Here is a 19,286-nt window from a genome sequence, read left to right on the forward strand (position 1 = left end):
AAGGGCCGTGAACTCCTTTTAAACATACATTGAAAGCTGTGGGTCTTCTCCCCAGAAAAACACAAATTTACACAGAATTCAGACTCTTGGAAGACCATTTATGGACACATCCACAGGTCCAGGTTAAGAACCACAGACAAAGTAGAAATTTTCTCAAGGTCCCTTTGACCCTCTTCCATAATTTTACCTCTGACTCACAAGAACCAACTAAATTATTCATAACCAGACAATGAACTCTCTTGTACAGCCAACCCTTAAAAAAAGAAGTTTGACAGTACTTACATAAGCAGTATTCAACAGAAAATAAACTACACTGGCAACATTTTGAAATATAGCATGTGACTAATGATACTGATAAATATGATAGTGCATTACAGTTTATAAAATGACTTCACATTATAAAAATGAATATTTTTACCCCCTTTTACAGCTAAGGAAATAGAGGTTCAGAAAATAACTTGACAGAGTCACAGAGCCAACAACTGAAGAGCTGGTATTGTAATCCAGAGTTGCCTAGTTCCAGAACTGAGCTCAATATGTTATTATATCCTGATGCTTCCACAAGAGCCCCTCACACAAAGAAAATAGATTTTTTTAAAAAAAGCCTAATGGGTCACATTTTAGTGTAGTTGTATCTTGAATACTGACATCAATTTTTTTTAAAAAGTATATTTCAAATGTTCCATTTCCTCTTGCTTCATTGGTTTACATAAAACATGTTTTTCAGAAAAGTGAAGAAACTCTCAAGCTAATGAGTTTCAGGACTGAAAAATATGACATTTTCTTATTCTACGAAGCATTTCTTCTCCCTCAACTCTTTAGTTCTTAATACACAAAAATAAATGACTCTTTGTTGAAAATTCAAATATAAGAAACCAGTTTAAATATCCAATGTTTTAAAACACAAAAGCTATTTGAAATTAATTTTTAGGAGGTTCAAAATAGCCCCTTTAATCTTTTCAAAATGACAAACCCATTTTCAGTTCTCTACAACTCTAAAAGAGTTCTTGATTTTTTGAAAAAGGGTCATTTGTCTAATCCCACAGAATGTACAACACCAAGAGTGAACCTTCATGTAAACTCTGGACTTTGGGTGATGATGTATCAATGCAGGTTCATCGAGTGTAACAAGTGTACCATTCTGGTGTGGGGATTTTGTTAGGGGAGACTGTGCATACATGGGGCAAGGCAGGGGGCATATGAGGGCAGGGGGTATATGAAATCTGCACCTCCCACTTAAATTTGCTACGGGGCTTCCCTGGTAGCGCAGTGGTTGAGAGTCCGTTTGCCGATGCAGGGGACACGGGTTCGTGCCCCGGTCCGGGAAGATCCCACATGCCGCGGGGCGGCTAGGCCCGTGAGCCATGCCCGGTGAGCCTGCACGTCCGGAGCCTGTGCTCCACAACGGGAGAGGCCACAACAGTGAGAGGCCCGCGTACCGCAAAAAAAAAAAAAAAAAAAAAAAAAAAAAAAAATTTGCTATGAACCTAAAACTGCTCTAAATATAAACTATTTTGATAAATGGGGGGGGGTGTCTAATTTATCTGCTTCACTTTCTTCTTAACAAATGAGGAAATAGTATTTTTTAAAATTGCCCTCACTGGCTGTGAATTAAATTTCCTGCCAGGATACAGAATGTGCAATTATTACAGAATATATTACCATCTTAGAAAATAATAGTAATCTTATCAAATGCTGAAAGAATTAACAGCTTTAACTGTTAACATGATGAAGCTAAATGCAATAGAGTATGCTATCTTAAGATTTCTTTTGATATTTATACTCTTCGTATCTTAAGGGCGCTATACAAAGTGACTGAAAGTTTGAAGTAGGTCATGGGTTGACTGACAAACTAAAGTGGGTGCCCCTAGGAAGGAGGAGGAAAAGCAGCAGCCAATGAAAAAAGCCACCGCCAAGTAGAGAGATCCTCTGCTTACCCAAGTCTACCCTCTGGCAGGATCAAGACTCGAGGGAGGTGGAGGAAAAGGATTTCCTCATAGAATGAAAATGAAGAACACCAAGGGTCAGCAAGTATCAACCTACACAGGAAAAAAAACAATGCAAAGAAAACAAAGAAAAAAAACGTGCAACGAGCAGATAAAATACCTGTGTCGAACCAGTTTCTTTCAAGAACTTTCTCCCAAAGTGGTAACATTAGCATAAGGTAAAGGGCCAAACGTAGTTATGCTATTAATGCAGATTAGAAGGAATACTGAGAAAAGTTCAATTTTCTACAAAAAGTCATCCGATCCAACACTGCCAAGTGCGAAAACATATAAAAAGCTTTTCAAACGCAGGCACCCAAACGCTAGGACAGTGCGAATCCAGTAAAGGACCAGCCCTGGGCTAGAAAACTCGAGCGAAGTAGATAAATCGCCTCCCGCAGGAAACCAGCAAGCTAAGCCCAGAACTGAGAGAAAGGAGGAGAGAGCAGGCATCCGTGACTGTAAAACAACTCCATTGAGCAGCTGCGTGTTTTGAAAGAGGCTGCAGTTTCTGGTGTCTCACCGGGAGGCACTCTTCGATCCGGTCTCCACCCCCGCGGATGGTCCACCGGGCGCGGGCTGCAAGCCCCCAGCACCAGGCAGTCCGATCCTCAGCGAGCCCCGCGGACCGGCCAGTCCCGACGGGCCACGAACCCCTCAGGCGGGCCAGTCCCAGAGGGGCGGCTAACCCTCCGGGAGGGCAGCAAGCCCCCGCAGCGAGCATCCAGGACAGCGGTTAACCCCCGGCGGGCCGCGCGTCCGGCGCCGCAGAGCCCGGAGTCAGCCTGCCTGCCCCACCCCCACAGGCCGCGGGTCCCAGGGGTGTAGGGCCGCCCTCCCCGGACCCCGAACCCGTGCCCGCCGCACCGCACTGCTCATGCCCGGGACCCCCGAGAACCACCTGCTTGCCCCTCTCTTCTTCGAAAGACCCAGACGAGCGAGCCAGGGGGCCGCTGGCGAGAATGACAGAGTCAGAGACTGGGGTTTCCCTCGGGGAACGCGACCCCGTGAGAGCCACAGAAGCAGTGCAGCGGTTTAATGGGCCCAAACCCTATCAGCTGTGGAGTTTGGGTTACTGCGCGCAGGGCTGGAGTTTCCCCGCGCCGCAGGCACGAGCCCGGGCGGCGCTACGATCTGGGGTAGGGAGGACTTGGCAGGAGGGGACAGCACCGCACAAAGGAAGAGGGAAGTGAGGCGGAACGAGCGTCCGGTTACCTCAGTCCTCTGCTCGTCCCTCCGCTTGATTCCTCCCGGCCTCGCCAAGGATACAGCCGCGCTATCAGGTTCCCGCAGCCCCGAGCGGCGCCTTACCAGCCCCAAGCGAGAACCCGACGGACGCGCGCTCTGTTGCGCGGCCTCGCCGAGCCCAGCCAGTGCCTGGCGTCCTCTCGCCCGCGCCTGCGCACAGCACTCTGGGAAGTGTGGTTTCCAATTACCTCCTCCGGTGGTCCGCCCCCGCCCCACGTGCTCTCCGAGCCCAGCTCCGCTTGGGTAGCTGGAGTTTTCACACGACTGGGAGCGTTATCCTGCCGGATGCTGACGGGCCAGGGCCTAGCGGACGTCCCCAAAACACATTTTTAGATAGGCCATGGCATAAATACCTGTGGAGTTACCCGTTTCTTCACTTCTGTGGCAGTACTGTAAGTCCCCTCCTGATCATGGTGAGGGTTCTTAGGGTTTATGTCTCTAAAAAAAAAAAAAAAAGGGAAAAAAAGGCTTCTACTTTTATTACTGTCAGTTTCTCCACAGGCTCTACAAAGGATACATAAAACAGCTGGTGTTTATAAGCACATAACCACAGTTTATAAGCCCACGGAAGCCGTTGATTGACCTAAGCACTCGCTGCTAACAACCATTGCAAGTAAAAATGATGTTGAAATAAACTGATTTTTCGATAAAGTCAATGAAATGTAGGAGGAGGGGGATAATGAGAGAGCAAAGAAAAAACTTTGAAGAAGGATATTCCCCAAAATGTGTCTTTTGTTAGAGCAACCTCTAGCTTTCACAACCCTAGGAATCTGTTTCAGAATAAATTCAATCCTAGGTACATTTATAAATATTAACACATAGGTTTGGATTGATTTTGCTAGAAAAGAGTTTTTTTTTTAACATTAGCATCCTATGTAAAAACCCCAAAATGACTTTGAATTTTCGTTTCTAGGGGAAAAAAATCACTTTTATTTTTTTAAATAGCAGAAATAGAAATAAATCTTAATACTTCAGAATATTTCTCTTCAGAACATTATATTTTTCAAATTTAATGTAAATACATTTTGAAAAATAGAGCAAGACCAGTTTTAGTGTACACACACACACACACATTGTAAAATTTGTCTGGAAGCATGATGTAATACTATATATTTAATAAGACCATGTTCTAATAGAATTTTTTTATAATCTGAACTTCTTTTTAATTGCATGTGCAGTATCTTCTAAAAAATGCTTATGGAACAGAACTGCTCTTTTTTCCTCTGCTAATTGACAAATACCAAACTACTTGTAGTTACTAACAACGTCAAAGAAATATACACAATATTTCAATATTGTTACCATTTATTTTTTCAAAAATATTTAGTGAGCACCTACTATATGCCAGACACTGAGTTAGGAACTGGGAGATACACAGTGAACAAAACCAAATAGTCCCTGCCCTTGTGGAGACTTAAGATCTAGTGGAGGAGACAGACTAAACAGATAATGAGAAATAAAAAGGTATGCAGAGGGTGGCAAGGGGAGTGGGGAACATATAAGGTATACCAATATAGAGCTTTTTGTTGGGAGAGGGGAGTCAGGCAAAAATTCTGAAAGTTAAATGAAATTCTCAAACCAAATAACAATAAACTGGGGGGGGGGGAAATCCTTCCCTAAAATGTGATATATCCACAACAATGCTCTCAAATAATTATTTTTAAAAATAAAATCTTACAAAACAAGATACATCTTGATAGGATTCAGAACATGCTACCCCAAAATATGGCACCTTGTAATACTGAATATCTTAAACTGAAAGAATTTGAGAAAACAGAAGCAGGAAGGTCACTCTTCATTCCCGCCTCACTCTTCTTCCCCAAAACAGGTCATCAAACTCCCATATAAAAAGTATCCTCCCTATACCAGGAGTAAAGAAGACATTTATACTGCCAGAGATGGAATTTAGGGCCGAGAAGTCTGTATAAACATACCTAAGATAAACTAACCCTTATCTTCCTAGTTACTTCTTCACCACTTACTAACCCTAGCCCAAACACCACTGTCTTGTCAATTCTTCACACACTTATTGTTTGTCTAAAAGGTGTAAAAGCTTCTTGCTGAGGTCACTTCTTTGAGTCTTCATTCTCTTGAATGTACATGAAGTCTCCCACATACCCGTAAAAATTCAGTAAAATGTGTATGCTTTTATCCTGTTCATCTGTCTTTGTCCGTTTAGTTTTCAGAGGTAGACAGAGACCCTAGGAGAGTCAAGGATAACTTCTTCCTCTGCTACAACCTCAGTGAAAGAAAAGAACACACATTTCCTAAATATGACAAAGATATCTTCTTAGCTTTTATTCATTCTTCCCTAGCTCCATTTGAGAATAAACAGGACTAGCCTTAATAAGTAAGGACCTTTCATTAGAGATGCCTTACCTTCCCTAAAGTTCCATAAATTAAAATTGGTAAAGATCTGATATCTGTTGGCTCACTGTCTGTTGTACTTTGGTCCAAATAAATTGCAATGTTTTAACCTCAATTGACATTTGCATGTTAAGTCTTTATCTCTAATCCTGGAATAAAAGGCTTTATACAATCTCCAAAAGAATTTCAAATGGGGCCTGCCAAGGGATTTGGAAACACTAATGAAGGGGACCATTTTATTTTCATTTGCAGTGGAGGCAAAGCCTTCAGTCAGTGGGCAGTCCCTTGGACAGCTGCCTGCCTATGAAAATTTCCTTAAAGAGTCTGAACAAGCAAGACCACCCCTCCTGTCCAGGTCAGAGTCACTGGTTTGCAGTTACCTTTCTTCCCACTCCTCAACTCCCATTTTATCACCCTCCTCCTCAGCCAACTGCCAGCTTCAGCTTCCCTTAACAATCACTTCCTGCCTTCTGCCCCATGATATACTGGATGGCTGCATTTTCTGGCCTCACCCTAGTGGCCTGACTTAACCTATTTTAGTTACTTTATGATAGTTCTTCCATCCATTACCCTTGCCATTAATCTGACACAGGTATCTCTAAGCCTTTATTGACCATTTTTCACTCTCATCTCTGAAATACTTAAATTTCCCTAATTTCTCTCTGGGCCTTTGTAATTGCTATGCCTTCTCCCTCTTTGCCTGGTTAACTCCTACTCACCAACCAACATCAACCTAGTTACTGTTTTCATCAGGAAGTCTATCCCGGTTACAGTTCCCCTCCTCTCTAATGCTTCCTGTACATGCTCACATTAATGCTTCCTGTACATGCTCACATTACAACCTATTTTTGCCCCTCAGGTAGCACATGTCAGTGAGCATTTTAGTTAGATATCTATTCTTTCATTTGTCTGAAAACTTCTTAAATAGAAAGTAGGAGCACAGTACTTGATATGAGGTGGCTGATTAACAAATACTTGGGAAATAAACGAATGCATATCAACTTTGTGCAATAAAGAAGGACCCAACAAATATTTTCTGTGAAGAAAATATTTTAGGCTTGCGGACCTTCAGGTCTCCGTTGCAACTATTCAACTCTGCTTCTTAAAGCACGATGGTTAATTCTCACTGGTGCCTCCAGAGTAGCTATATAACAGGGAATTTGAGTTAAAGATTTGAATGGAAGTAGTGGGGCTGCAGCGTTGACCAGAGGACAGTACTTGAGGATATGTTTACATAACAGGTACACTGTTCTTGTTTAGAGTGATTATTTATTTTGGGTAGTTTGGGGGCAGGTCAGTAGATGGAGCTAAAACAGAAGGCATCCTTGGTATAGCCACTGCCAGTTAAGGTTGTGCACTAAATTATTTCTTTGGAAAATTACCAGTTGTGTTGGTGAGTTTTTAAAACGTATCATTTAATTCAGGTTTGCTTTTTCCCCCTCCACTTTTAACATTTCACTTTGGCTATCCCATCCTGCCCAAGTTAAATCACTTTCCATTTCCCATGAACCTGCCTAGACATGGTTGAACTTTCAAGCTGCCTTTGTGGGAGCTGTGGAATCTTCTCTCCAGCAATACGTGACATAACAGGATAAGAGCATTTTGCCTCTATCCCTACCACACTCCAGAAGTCTCCTGACTTTAATTATTAGAAAAACCCATTTAGAGAAACTTTGTTTTCCAACGTTTGAAATGTGTGCAATACACTTCTGAGCAAAGTTGTATCCATATGTATGGTAGAAAGTGGTACAGTGATACAAATGTAATTGTGTTTCTATTCCAATACTATTCCAAATGTATGATCTCTATGAAAACTACTGTAGATCTATATTACATTAGCTTTCTGATATCATCTTCACGTTCTCAAAGAAATTCTATCCCTCAAAGGTTTCTTTTTTTTTTTTTGAATTTTTTAAATTACAGTGCAGAATGGCAGATACTGCTAGTTCCTAAACAGTATCTTCCTGCCTTCTTCATTAATGAAAGAACCCCAGTTTTTTTGAAGGGATGACTAGGTACCCAGCTAACAAATTATTTGTCACGCTCCCTGACAAAGTTCTATTCATAAGGTGTAAGTACAAGTGTTGCATGGGACTTTAGGGATGGCTGCTTAAAGGGAATTGATTCAGCTGGAAGGTACCTCTCTTATCCTTCTTTCTTCCTGGAAATAATGGCTTGAGTTTTAGCAGCCACCTTGGACTATGAGGTTATTTGAGGGTGAAAGTCATGTACAGGATGATGGAAGAATGACAGAAAGAGCCTAGGTCCCTCATGACCACTGAACCACGAAAATAGTCCTACTACAAGCCTTCCAGTGTTAGAAGTTCCAGTTATGAAAAGGATAATATTTGTATGTGATAAACAAAATGTGGCTGCTTCTAAATTTTAGAACTGGCAAAGTGGACTGCCCAGGCTTGCAGGCTTTCTTTCCTTATTAATTAACAATTTAGGACTGTTCTTTCACTGGGCCAGTGGAGAAGGAAGAACAATAGTCAGGAGACAGGAAGAGATCAGCAGGTGAAAACCATTGATTGAAAGAGATAAACCAGGATTGAGTAATCAGATAGGGTGTGTGCATTTATTTCACTAGGCCTTGACAGTTCTGCACAGAAACCTTAAGACAATACTTTGAGGTTATCATGTTGCAACCTTGGGATGATGGTGTAATTTTCCCCTAAATGGTTACAGGCTGTCCTGTAACCACAGACTCATGCACTCATAATCCCTGCACAGATGGTACAGAAAGAAGCTCAAATTTTCAGATCCTCTTTGTAAGTGATTCTCTTTGGAAGTTTATAAGCCAACATTGAGAAAGAGATATTATTATAATTGCATTTCATTTTCAAGGAAGCAGAACCAAAAGAAAAACTTTCAGCCAATTTCCTCAGAGGCAAAACTGGGTTATTAGAATAGAGTAGCCTGTTGTTCAGCCTATATGTGAAGTTCCAGTTGCTACTTTTATCATCAACTGAGCCTTGAGTCAGAAGCCCGTGCCTACCTGGTGGGAGGTGCCACAATAAGACTCTTGCTTTATGCTCACAACTGTTGAATAGAAAACAGATGAGGCCAAAGAGGGCTCAGGATAGAAGATATGTGATCACCTTTGCTGCGTGCTGCCTTGGCAAGCAGTCATTTACATGTCAGTCAAGGAGTTTTAAACTTCACTCAGGCTACTGTCCTTAAATCTGGACTACCTTTTTCCTTTAGAAAAAATTTAAAAGCAGTGTCCATCTTACCTGCCTCTACTTCTCAATGTGAACCCTTTCCTCAAGGTCTGCCAAAAGTTTCCCTTCTCTTGGGCTTCCCTGGTGGCACAGTGGTTAAAAATCCACCTGCCAATGCAGGGGACATGGGTTCAAGCCCTGGTCTGGGAAGATCCCACATGCCGCGGAGCAACTAAGCCCGTGCGCCACAACTACTGAGCCTGCACTCTAGAGCCCACGAACCACAACTACTGAGCCCGTTCACCTAGAGCGGTGCTCTGCAACAAGAGAAGCCACCGCAATGAGAAGCCCACGCAACACAGCGAAGAGTAGCCCCCACTCGCCGCAACTAGAGAAAGCCTGCACACAGCAACAAAGACCCTATGCAGCCAAATAAATAAATAAATTTATATAAAAAACAAAAGTTTCCCTCCTCTCTCCTCCCAAGAAGCCCGCTCTCACACTCTCAGGCAGGCTGCTGGCAGATGACTCACGGTACATTTAATGAGCCATTTGAGGCAAATTTAATAAAGGTGTGGACAGGTTCTAGGAAAAGCTAAAAGGAGCATGCAGTACTCCTGAGCTAGTAAGAGAGCAGTTACCAGAACTGGAGGGGAGAGAAAGCTGTGTGTAGAGGCCTGCTGACTGTAATAAAGCCTTGATGACTCCCTGTAGGAAGGGTGCTAGGATAGAAGTACCCCAATCTCCCTCTCCTTCTCTTTGACTTCAGGTGACAGCCCCTGCCAAAGGCAGCTTCTGGAAGCCAGTGGATAAGGAAGTTTGTTAATTTTGTCCATCAACGTAGATTTTCTGGCACAAAGTTGTATAGAGAAGGGTGAAGAGGGATTTAGAAAGACAACTGGAAGATATTGTCACCTTCTCTGACATTTTTGTTCATGCTGGGCTTATCACCTACCCTCATTTTCAACTGTCGTATAATCTACTGGTCTGGTCTACGATTCAAGTGTATGACCCCCTTTTAAATAGAGAAATGTTTCTCTCCTCAGTTGGCATTTTTAGCTGCATCATTCACGCTGACACTTAACCATATACAGCCTTTATTATCACTTAAATGTTTTAAATGTATGTGAGTATCCTGTTATATTGTAAGCTCTGTGGACCAGAATTTACGAGTTATGCTTCTGCTCTATCTCCATAGTACCTAACACAGTGCTCAGCACAGACCAGTTGAAACAAATTGTAATCTACTTAATTCCCTCCCTGATTTTATCCCCACCCCTTACCTGCCCCAGCAGATGCTTATACCTTCATATTATTTTGTGGACACTCAAGGTGAAAAACTTATCTAAAATCGCCATTAGATGGTTCTGATGAACCTAGGGGCAGGACAGGAATAAAGACACAGATGTAGAGAATGTACTTGAGGACATGGGGAGGGGGAAGGGTAAGCTGGGATGAAGTGAGAGAGCTGCATTGACGTATATACACTACCAAATGTAAAATAGGTAGCTAGTGGGAAACAGCAGTATAGCACAGGGAGATCAGCTCAGTGCTCAGTGCTTTGTGACCACCTAGAGGGGTGGGATAGGGAGGGTGGGAGGGAGGCTCAAGAGGGAGGAGATATGGGGATATATGTATACATATAGCTGATTCACTTTGTTATACAGCAGACACTAACACAACATTGTAAAGCAATTATACTCCAATAAAAATGTAAACAAATTTTTTTAATAAAAATAAATAAAATCACCATTAGAAAGCACAAGAAGTCTAGATATGTTTGTAGGGGTGTTTCTGAAGTTGGATAGTGGAGTATGCAGGTCAAAGCTAGACTTCCATCAGCAGACACCTGCAGCTCTTTACCTGATGGCTTTTTCTATCTGCCTCACTAGCCCAAAGGCAGAGGAGACTAGAAGCGCTGGGAAGTTCTACTGTCTCCCATCTCCCCACAAGCAGCTCTCAAATAGTGACTGAAGGGACTTGGTGACTAAAAATCAAGCAACCTCACCGACCTGATGGGGGGAGGGGGCAGGCAACTCTGAGGTACCTTCTACACGGTTTCCCAGAATTCCCCTGGGGTTTGAGCCCAGCTGCCCACAGGGGTGATCTGCATGATAATTCATCCTTAATTAGCTTCCTTCTCTTTGTTTTTCTCTCTCCCTCTCTGCTGCTGCCAGTGCTTCTTGGAATCACCTCCCAAATGAAATACGGACTTAAATTCTTACCTTCAAGTTTACTTCTAGGGTAGAATGATGTGACATCACCAATGATATGCAACCCATTTGTGGTAGGAATATACAAGATGTACTTTTCTTTATATACCTTCTCTGTACTGACATTTTCCTCTTTCTTTGCTTTCATATCTAAACATATTATTGATCCACCTAAGAAAAATTCCAAAGACATTTAAAAAAATTAAAAGTAAAGTTAGTGTTTTTTAAATCTTATTATAAAAGCAATATATGCTTATTGTTAAAAAATTAGAAAATAAAAATAACACCACTATTCTAAAATAGCAACTGGTAATATCTTGCCAGTTCCAAAAATACCTGCCTCTACTTCTCAATGTGAAATATTACCTTCCAAAAATATTTTGGAACATTTTCTTTACATGAATTAAAGTAGGCTTTTTTAATTGCTTTTTTTCCCCACTGAAGAATATATGTTGAATAACTTGACAAGTCAAAAAATACTTATGTTTAACAACATTCAAAAATGATTGCAGAGTGTTTCACTGTATGGACTTACTACTACTGTTCCTTCAATCAAGTTTCACTTTTAGTTATTTTGAGTTTTTCAGTTTTCAAAAAAAAAATTACTAGGTTGTATAACTTGTAACTAAATGTAACTTCTAACTAAATCATCAAGGTACTTCCGCAAAAGTGGAACTGCTACATCAGAGAACACATATATTCAAAAGATTTTTGACATCTTACCTAAGTGACTTCTACCAGCAATGTATGAGGTTATTTCCTGACAGTTCTATCAACTCTATTTTCTTCTTTAAGCTTTTGCCAATAATTAATTTCATTGCTCTGATTAATAACAAGGATGAACTTTTTAATATTCCCATTGGTCATTCTTTTCCTTTTTTTATGATTTGCCTTGTTTCCGTACATAAAGACAATTGTAGGAAGACAATGCTGCTGTAATACTAGCTGGAGGTTATGATCTCATTGCTTTTTTTTTTAAACATCTTTATTGGAGTATAATTGCTTTACAGTGTTGATCTCATTGCTTTTTATTAATTGGTTGGTTATTCTTCCTCCAAGAACAGTCCTAAGAAAGAACTCTGACCTCTCCTTGCTTCAGATATCTAATTCACACTTAAGTTTAACCTCAACCCCTGTACCAATGACCTTTCACATCAGTGAAAGCAACCTAGCAACCTACTGCATCTCTCCATTAGCTTTCCTATCAATATTCAGTTTCAGCATATTGAGTCCTGATTTCCAATCTGTTGCCATTCCCACCCCTCTCAGTTCCATCTAAACTCTCTTGGCCTCCAAAATTTGAAATAGCAGAGCTTCTTTTTAATCTTTTTTTCTTTTCTGTACTCAAATCCAATCAAACATGATTACTCATTTTCTTAGTTCATGATATTTCACAGATTTTCTCCTAAAGCTTTATCTCTACAACCATGACTCTAATTTAGACCCATCACATTCTATCTAGAGGACTTCTCCCTTCAGAGCTAATAGAGTTTTATGCGTACAATTTTCAATATTTTAAAATAATTAAATTTATCCTGCACTTAACAGTATATGTGTATACATAAGGTAAAAAGAATAATTAAAGTCTTACTCTGAGGGTTCCTTTCCAAACACATTCCTCTCTCTCTCCCACAGAGGTAAATACTATCCTGAATGTATGTTTATCATTCCCATATATTGCTTTGTTTGCATATATTACTCTATTTGAATTTAGTTTGCAAGCTTTTGAACTTTAAATAAGCAATATCATATTATATGTATTTTTTTGCAACTTGCTTTTCTTGCTCAACATTATATGTAAGATTTGTCCTTGTTGATGGTTTATTCATTTTTTTTTACTACTGTGTAGTATTGCATTGGATGCCTATACCATAATTTACTCATCCCCCCTGTTGATAGGTATTGAGTTGTTTCCAGTTTTTCTTTTTTCTATTACAGACCACGCTGTTATGTACATTTGTGACATGTACAAGCTTACATAGCAAATGCAAGAGTTTCTCTAGAAGTGGAATTTGTGATTTCACAGTGTTCATAATTTTGATATCACTAGATAATGCCAAATTGTCTTCCAAGATTTACACTTAGGAAAGTTTCTGAGGATTTCAGTCATCCCACACTCTGACCAGCACTTAGTTTTGTCAGATTTCGTAAGTTTTGCCAATCTGGTAAATATAAATAGTATCTCCTGGTTTTAATTTAAATTTATCTAGTTATGAATGAGATTTTAATGTTTCATATGTTTACTACCAATTTAGATTTCCTTTTCTGCAAAATTCTTCTTCAATTTTTTCCTTATTTTTCTATTGGATTTTTGTTCTTTTTCCTGATTAGTTTTTAGGCATAATTTTCAATATCCTAAATAGTAATCTTCTGTTCATTATCTGAGTATTAAACATCTTCCAGTTTGTGGCTTCTTACTTTATTTTTGTGGTACACGGTCCTCTCACTGTTGTGGCCTCTCCCATTGCGGAGCACAGGCTCCAGACGCGCAGGCTCAGTGGCCATGGCTCACGGACCCAGCCGCTCCGCGGCATGTGGGATTTTCCCGGACCGGGGCACGAACCCGTGTCCCCTGCATCGGCAGGCGGACTCTCAACCACTGCACCACCAGGGAAGCCCGCTTCTTACTTTTTAATGATATCTTTTGATAATCAGTTTTTAATTAGAATGTATTGATAATAAAATCTATCAATCTTTACCTAATGGGTTGAGGTTTTTATATCTCCTTTAAGAAACACTTTCCAACTGAGACTTAAAAAATTTTCTTCTAAAACTTTTGAGTTTCACATTTTATATCTAAATCCTTAGTTTATTTGAATTGATTTTTGTAAATGAAATTGTTATCATGTTACCATTTATGCCTACACCATAGTCAGCCTATAGAAGATACTCAGTATTTTTCCACTTCTTTTTTTATTCTTTGATTTATTATTTTAAATAAATGTTTTTTAAAAAATGCTTATTTCAAGCTAAATGAATCTTTTAGAAGCACTCCACAACGTACTCTTGGTTATCATTTAGATGTTGCGTAAACTACTAAAAACACAGGCAAGCCAACGATTTACCACAATCAGCATTAAATTCTTGGATGTACCACTAGATTTTAGAGTGGGATGAGTTCTGGGTCCATAGTGTAGATTGTAGAGATATTTTTAAGTATTTGATCTGCTAAATGAATAAAATGTAAAAATATACTTGTGTCATCCTTTGAGATGAATTGGATAAGCTACACCTTTGTGGGGGAAAAAGCATGGTTGTTATCAGTGAATCATGATCTATCATGATCTCTAACTATAACAAATCAAGCATTAAAAATTATGTTCTATACTTCATATTGTATATGTAAATATGAGCTCCTTAATGGAATATGAATGATAAAACACAGAGTCTCTCTCTTCAGGTTTTTCAAACCCTACCAGTTCCTAATATACCCCCAGGGGAAAGCCAGACCCACTCAATGACTTGGCACCAGAATTAAGCCAAAGCTTGTCTTTGAGATAGGCACAGTGGGAGGAAGCGAAGGCACCATAGTAATAGTTGTAAAACACTTGGAGCTCCCTCTGCTGGAATATATTGGTATAGTAGCAGTGGTAGTGCAGTAGAGCAGTAGTGAAGGAAGCACTCTACCTCCAAGGTAGAAGAAATGGAAACAAAAGGAAACAATCTAAAAGTTAGCTTTGATACCAGGTTAAAGGGAAAGTTTAAAACAACAGTAGACTTTCTTCTAGACAAATTTTGTAAAATTTGTCATTTTCCTTCTACTTTAGGGATATTTGCCTTATAGTACAAAAAGCATTATCTTGATTCATTAATTGACACCTTATGGGAGCAGCCTCAGGGAAGAGCATAACATCATTCTAGAACGTTGATGACTGAAAATGTATTTATAGACTAGACTTTTATTCATTATGTAACTTTTGGAAAGTCATTTAACTTCTCTGTATTGTGTTGCTCTAATTTTAAAATGAAGATGACAATAACAACCCCAAACTCTTTGACAATGGAGGGTAAATGAGAAGCCAAAGATGTGAAACAAACTTCCAAGGTGTCACATATCCTCGTGGCTAAAATCCCAGAACTGGTTGGTAACCATGTTCCCAGATGAATAGTGTTGAGTCCCAGGCACTGTGTCAGGTCCTGGTAACACAGTGATGAATAAAGACTGTCCCTCACCCTCCTAGAACTCACAGTTTAACAGCCTATGGGAGAAGACACTATAATAATACAAACAGTAACAAAAAAACCATGGCAAATCCTATAAAAGAATGTATTGGAAGGTTATAGAGACACATAATTTTCTAGATGGTCAGAAAAGGCTTCAAAGAAGACTTTTTGTTTGAGTTGGGACTTGAATGATGAGGTACTTTCCAGTATATATTTCTTTCTTAAAATTTTAGTTTATTTAGCTGTTCTTAGTGGGAACTCTCTTCCAAAAACGCTTTTTAAAAACATGATAATTAGGGGAACAGAAAGTTAGCCTAGTTCTAGTTTATTTCATTGGAAGTCTTAATAAGCAACATACTGATGCAACCATTAGTTTAATAAATAAATTACTAGACTGAGATAAATACACCGGCATGGGAATAAGGAAAATATTGGCTGATGTACAGGGAGAAATTAATGGAGAGAAAGATTATAAGTTATATATTTATCATTTATATCCTACTTCTGAAAATAATGTTAGGCTTGATAGCTTTTAGTTGGTATATTAAAGATAATAATACAAATTTACCATTAGTAATGATAAGGTGTTCTGTTTCTGCTCTCCCTTCCAAAAAAAAAAAAAAAATCTGTGTCCTGTTAATACTTTAAGACCCTTGGATGCTAAGCATTATCTTATATTTCATGCATTTAGCCTTTAATGATTTCTCAACAGGCAGAGTCTTAGAGCAGGAAAAAAAAATTATAGCTGCACTTGCCTACATTAGAAAAGAAGAAAAACTGTAGATCAATAACCTAATTGTATATTTTAAGGAACTAAAAAATGAAGAGAAAATTAAACTGAAAGCAAACAGAGGGAAGGAAATAATAACTGACTGGAATTATATAAAATGGAAAATATGAAAACAAGAGAGAAAATCAAAGAAATCTAAAGCTGTCTTTTTGAAAAAGATCAACACAATGACAAAAGTTTAGCAAGACTGGCCAAGAACAAAAGAAGGAAGACTCAAATTACTAAAATCACAAATATAGGTATGGACATTACTACCAACCTTACAGGAATTAAAAAGAGATTATAAGGGAATTCTATGAAAATTATATGCCAATTATAGGTCTAGATAACCTATGTGAAATGGACAGATTCCTAGATTTGTTCCAACTTCCCAACTCATTTTATGAAGCTAGTATTACTCTGATACCAACAAAGATATAAGAAAAGAAAACTATAGACCAATATCCCTTATGGATATAAATGCAAAAGTCTTCAATAAAATACTGGTGAAATGAAGCCAGTATTACATTAAAAAGATTGTACACCTTGATCAAGAGGGATTTTATCTCAGGAATATAAGAATAGTTCAACATATGAAAATCAATCATTTTAATATACCATATTAAAGAATGAAAGGGAAAAAACTACATGATCATCTCAGTAGATGCAGAAAAACTACTTGACAAAAGCCAACACCATTTCATGATAAAAGCACACAACTAGACGCAGAAGAGAATTCCCTCATCCTGACAAAGAATAATTATGAAAAATCACAGCTAACATCATACTTAATGATGAAAGACTAAAAGATTCCCCCTAATATCAGGAACAAAGATGTTCTCTCTTGTCACTTCTGTCCAACATTGTACTGGAGGTTTACCCAGGGCAATTAGCCCAGAAAGAGAAATAAAAGACATACAAATTGGAAAGGAAAAAGTAAAAATTTCTCTATTCATGGAAGACGTGACTTTCTATGTAGAAAAACCTAAGGAGTACATGCATACACACAAACTATTAGGGCTAATAAATAAGTTCAGCAAGTTTGCGGGTTACAAGATCAATACACAAAAATCAGTTGTATTTCTATATACTAGAATAAACGATTCAAAAATGAAATTAAGAAAATAATTCCAGGGCTTCCCTGGTGGCGCAGTGGTTGAGAGTCCGCCTGCCGATGCAGGGGACATGGGTTCGTGTCCCGGTCTGGGAAGATCCCACATGCCGCGGAGTGGCTGGGCCCATGAGCCATGGCCACCAAGCCTACTCGTCCGGAGCCTGTGCTCCACAACGGGAGAGGCCACGACAGTAAGAAGCCCGCGTACCGCAAAAAAAAAAAGAAAACAATTCCATTTACAATAGCATCAAAAGAAATCCAAGACTTGTACATTGAAAACCATATACATTGTGGAAAGAAGTGAAAGAAGACCTAAATAAATGGAAAAACATCTCATGTTCATAAATTGGAAGATTTAATAACATTAAGATGTTAATACTTTCCAGATTGATTTAGAGATTCAACATAATCCCAGCAACCGTTTTTGCAGAAATTGAAAAGCTGATTCTAAAATTCATGTGGAAATGCAAGGCACACAGAATAACTAAAACAGTCTTTAAAAAATTAACAAAGTTGGAGAATTCACATTTCCCAATTTTAAAACTTACTACATGGACCTCCCCGGAGGTTTAGTGGTTAAGACTCTGCACTTCCACTGCAGGGGGCACAGGTTCAATCCCTGGTCGGTGAACTAAGATCTCACATGCCAGGCAGTGTGGCCAAAAATAAAAAACACTTACTGCAAAGCTACAGTTATCAAGACAGTGTGGTACTGGTGGAAGGATAGACATATTGGATATTCACATGTGGAAGAATGAATTTGGATACCTATTTTGTACTATACACAAAAATTAACTCAAAATGGATTGAAGATCTAAATGTAAAAACTAAAGCTATAAAAAATAAATAAGTTAATTAATTAAAAAGAAAACAAAACTAAAGCTATAAAACTCTTAGAAGAAAACCTAGGCATAAATCTTGTGGCTTTGGATTAGGCAATGGATTAGGATTAGGTCTTGAGATACAACACCAAAGCACAAGTATTAAAAGCAAATTTTTAAAGTTGGGCTTCTTCAACCCTAAAACTTCTGAGCTTCAAAAGACATCATCAAGAAAGTGAAAAGACAACTCACTGAATGGGAGAAAATGTTTGCAAATAATATATTTGATTAGGAATTTGTATCCAGAATGTATAAAGAATATTTACATCCTACAATAAAAAGACAACCCAATTTTTTTTTTTTTTTTTTTGCTGTATGCGTGCTTCTCACTGTTGTGGCCTCTCCCGTTGCGGAGCACAGGCTCCGGACGCACAGGCTCAGCGGCCATGGCTCACGGGCCTAGCCGCTCTGCGGCATGTGGGATCCTCCCGGATCGGGGCATGAACCCGTGTCCCCTGCATTGGCAGGCAGACTCTCAACCACTGCGCTACCAGGGAAGCCCAAGACAACCCAATTTTAAAATGGGCAAAGGACTTGAATAAACATTTCTCGAACAAAGGTATACAAATGGCCAATAAACATGCGAAAAAATGCTTAACATCATTAGTCATTAGCAAAATCGCAAATCAAAACCACAGTGAGATGCTACTTCACACCCACTAGGATGGCTATAATAAAAAATACAAACAATAACAAGTGTTGACAAGAATGTAAGGAAATTGTAACCCTCATACATTGCTAGTGGGAATATGAAATGGTGCAACCACCTTGGAAAACAGTTTGGCAGTTCCTCAAAAAGTTAAAAGTAAAGTTATTGCATGACACAGGAATTCCACTCCAGGTATTTACTGAAAAGAATTGAAAACTTATGTCCGTACAAAAACTTGTATGTGAATATTCATAGAAGCATTATTTGTAATAGCCCCAAACTGGAAAAAACCCAAATGTCCATCAACTGATACATAGTGGATAAACACAATGTGGTATGTCCATACAAGGAATATTATTCAGCCCTAAAAGGAAATGAAGTACTGATATAGGTTACAACATGGATAAATCTTGAAAACATTATGCCAAGTGAAATAAATCAGACACAAAATGCCACATATCCTATGATTTCATTTAAATGTAGTGGCCAGAGTAGACAAATCTATAGAGCCCCAAAGTGTATTAATGGTTGTCAGGAAGTAGAGAATGACTAGGAATTATATAGTGGTGATGGTTGCACAACTATGTGAAAATACCAAAACCCACTAAATTGTGCACTTAAAAAAATCAAAACAAAACAATCATAGCCTCAACAACATTTTAAAACTTTGGAGGTAGCTAATAATACTTAACACTTTCTAACACTATTGTTAGTGTTCAAAATCCATTGCAG

At 39.0% G+C, this 19,286-nt stretch overlaps 1 protein-coding gene across 6 annotated transcripts in view; it reads right to left on the reverse strand.

Annotated features, from left to right (window-relative positions):
* The window catches only part of KLHL8 (kelch like family member 8), a 60,030-nt gene extending 56,425 nt beyond the window's left edge, over positions 1 to 3,605 (reverse strand). For 3 of the 6 annotated variants that reach the window (XM_079919262.1, XM_079919263.1, XM_079919264.1), the window contains exon 1: positions 1,938 to 3,363. The gene's annotated coding sequence lies outside the window, so the exon portion shown is untranslated. Of the gene's footprint in view, positions 1 to 1,937; positions 3,364 to 3,586 lie in introns of those variants that run through there. The other 3 variants (XM_079919258.1, XM_079919261.1, XM_079919259.1) reach the window with 3 other exon arrangements.
* Positions 3,606 to 19,286: the final 15,681 nt, after the last annotated feature.

This window comes from Stenella coeruleoalba (assembly GCF_951394435.1).
Source record: "Stenella coeruleoalba genome assembly, chromosome: 4".
Classification (NCBI taxonomy): domain Eukaryota; kingdom Metazoa; phylum Chordata; class Mammalia; order Artiodactyla; family Delphinidae; genus Stenella; species Stenella coeruleoalba.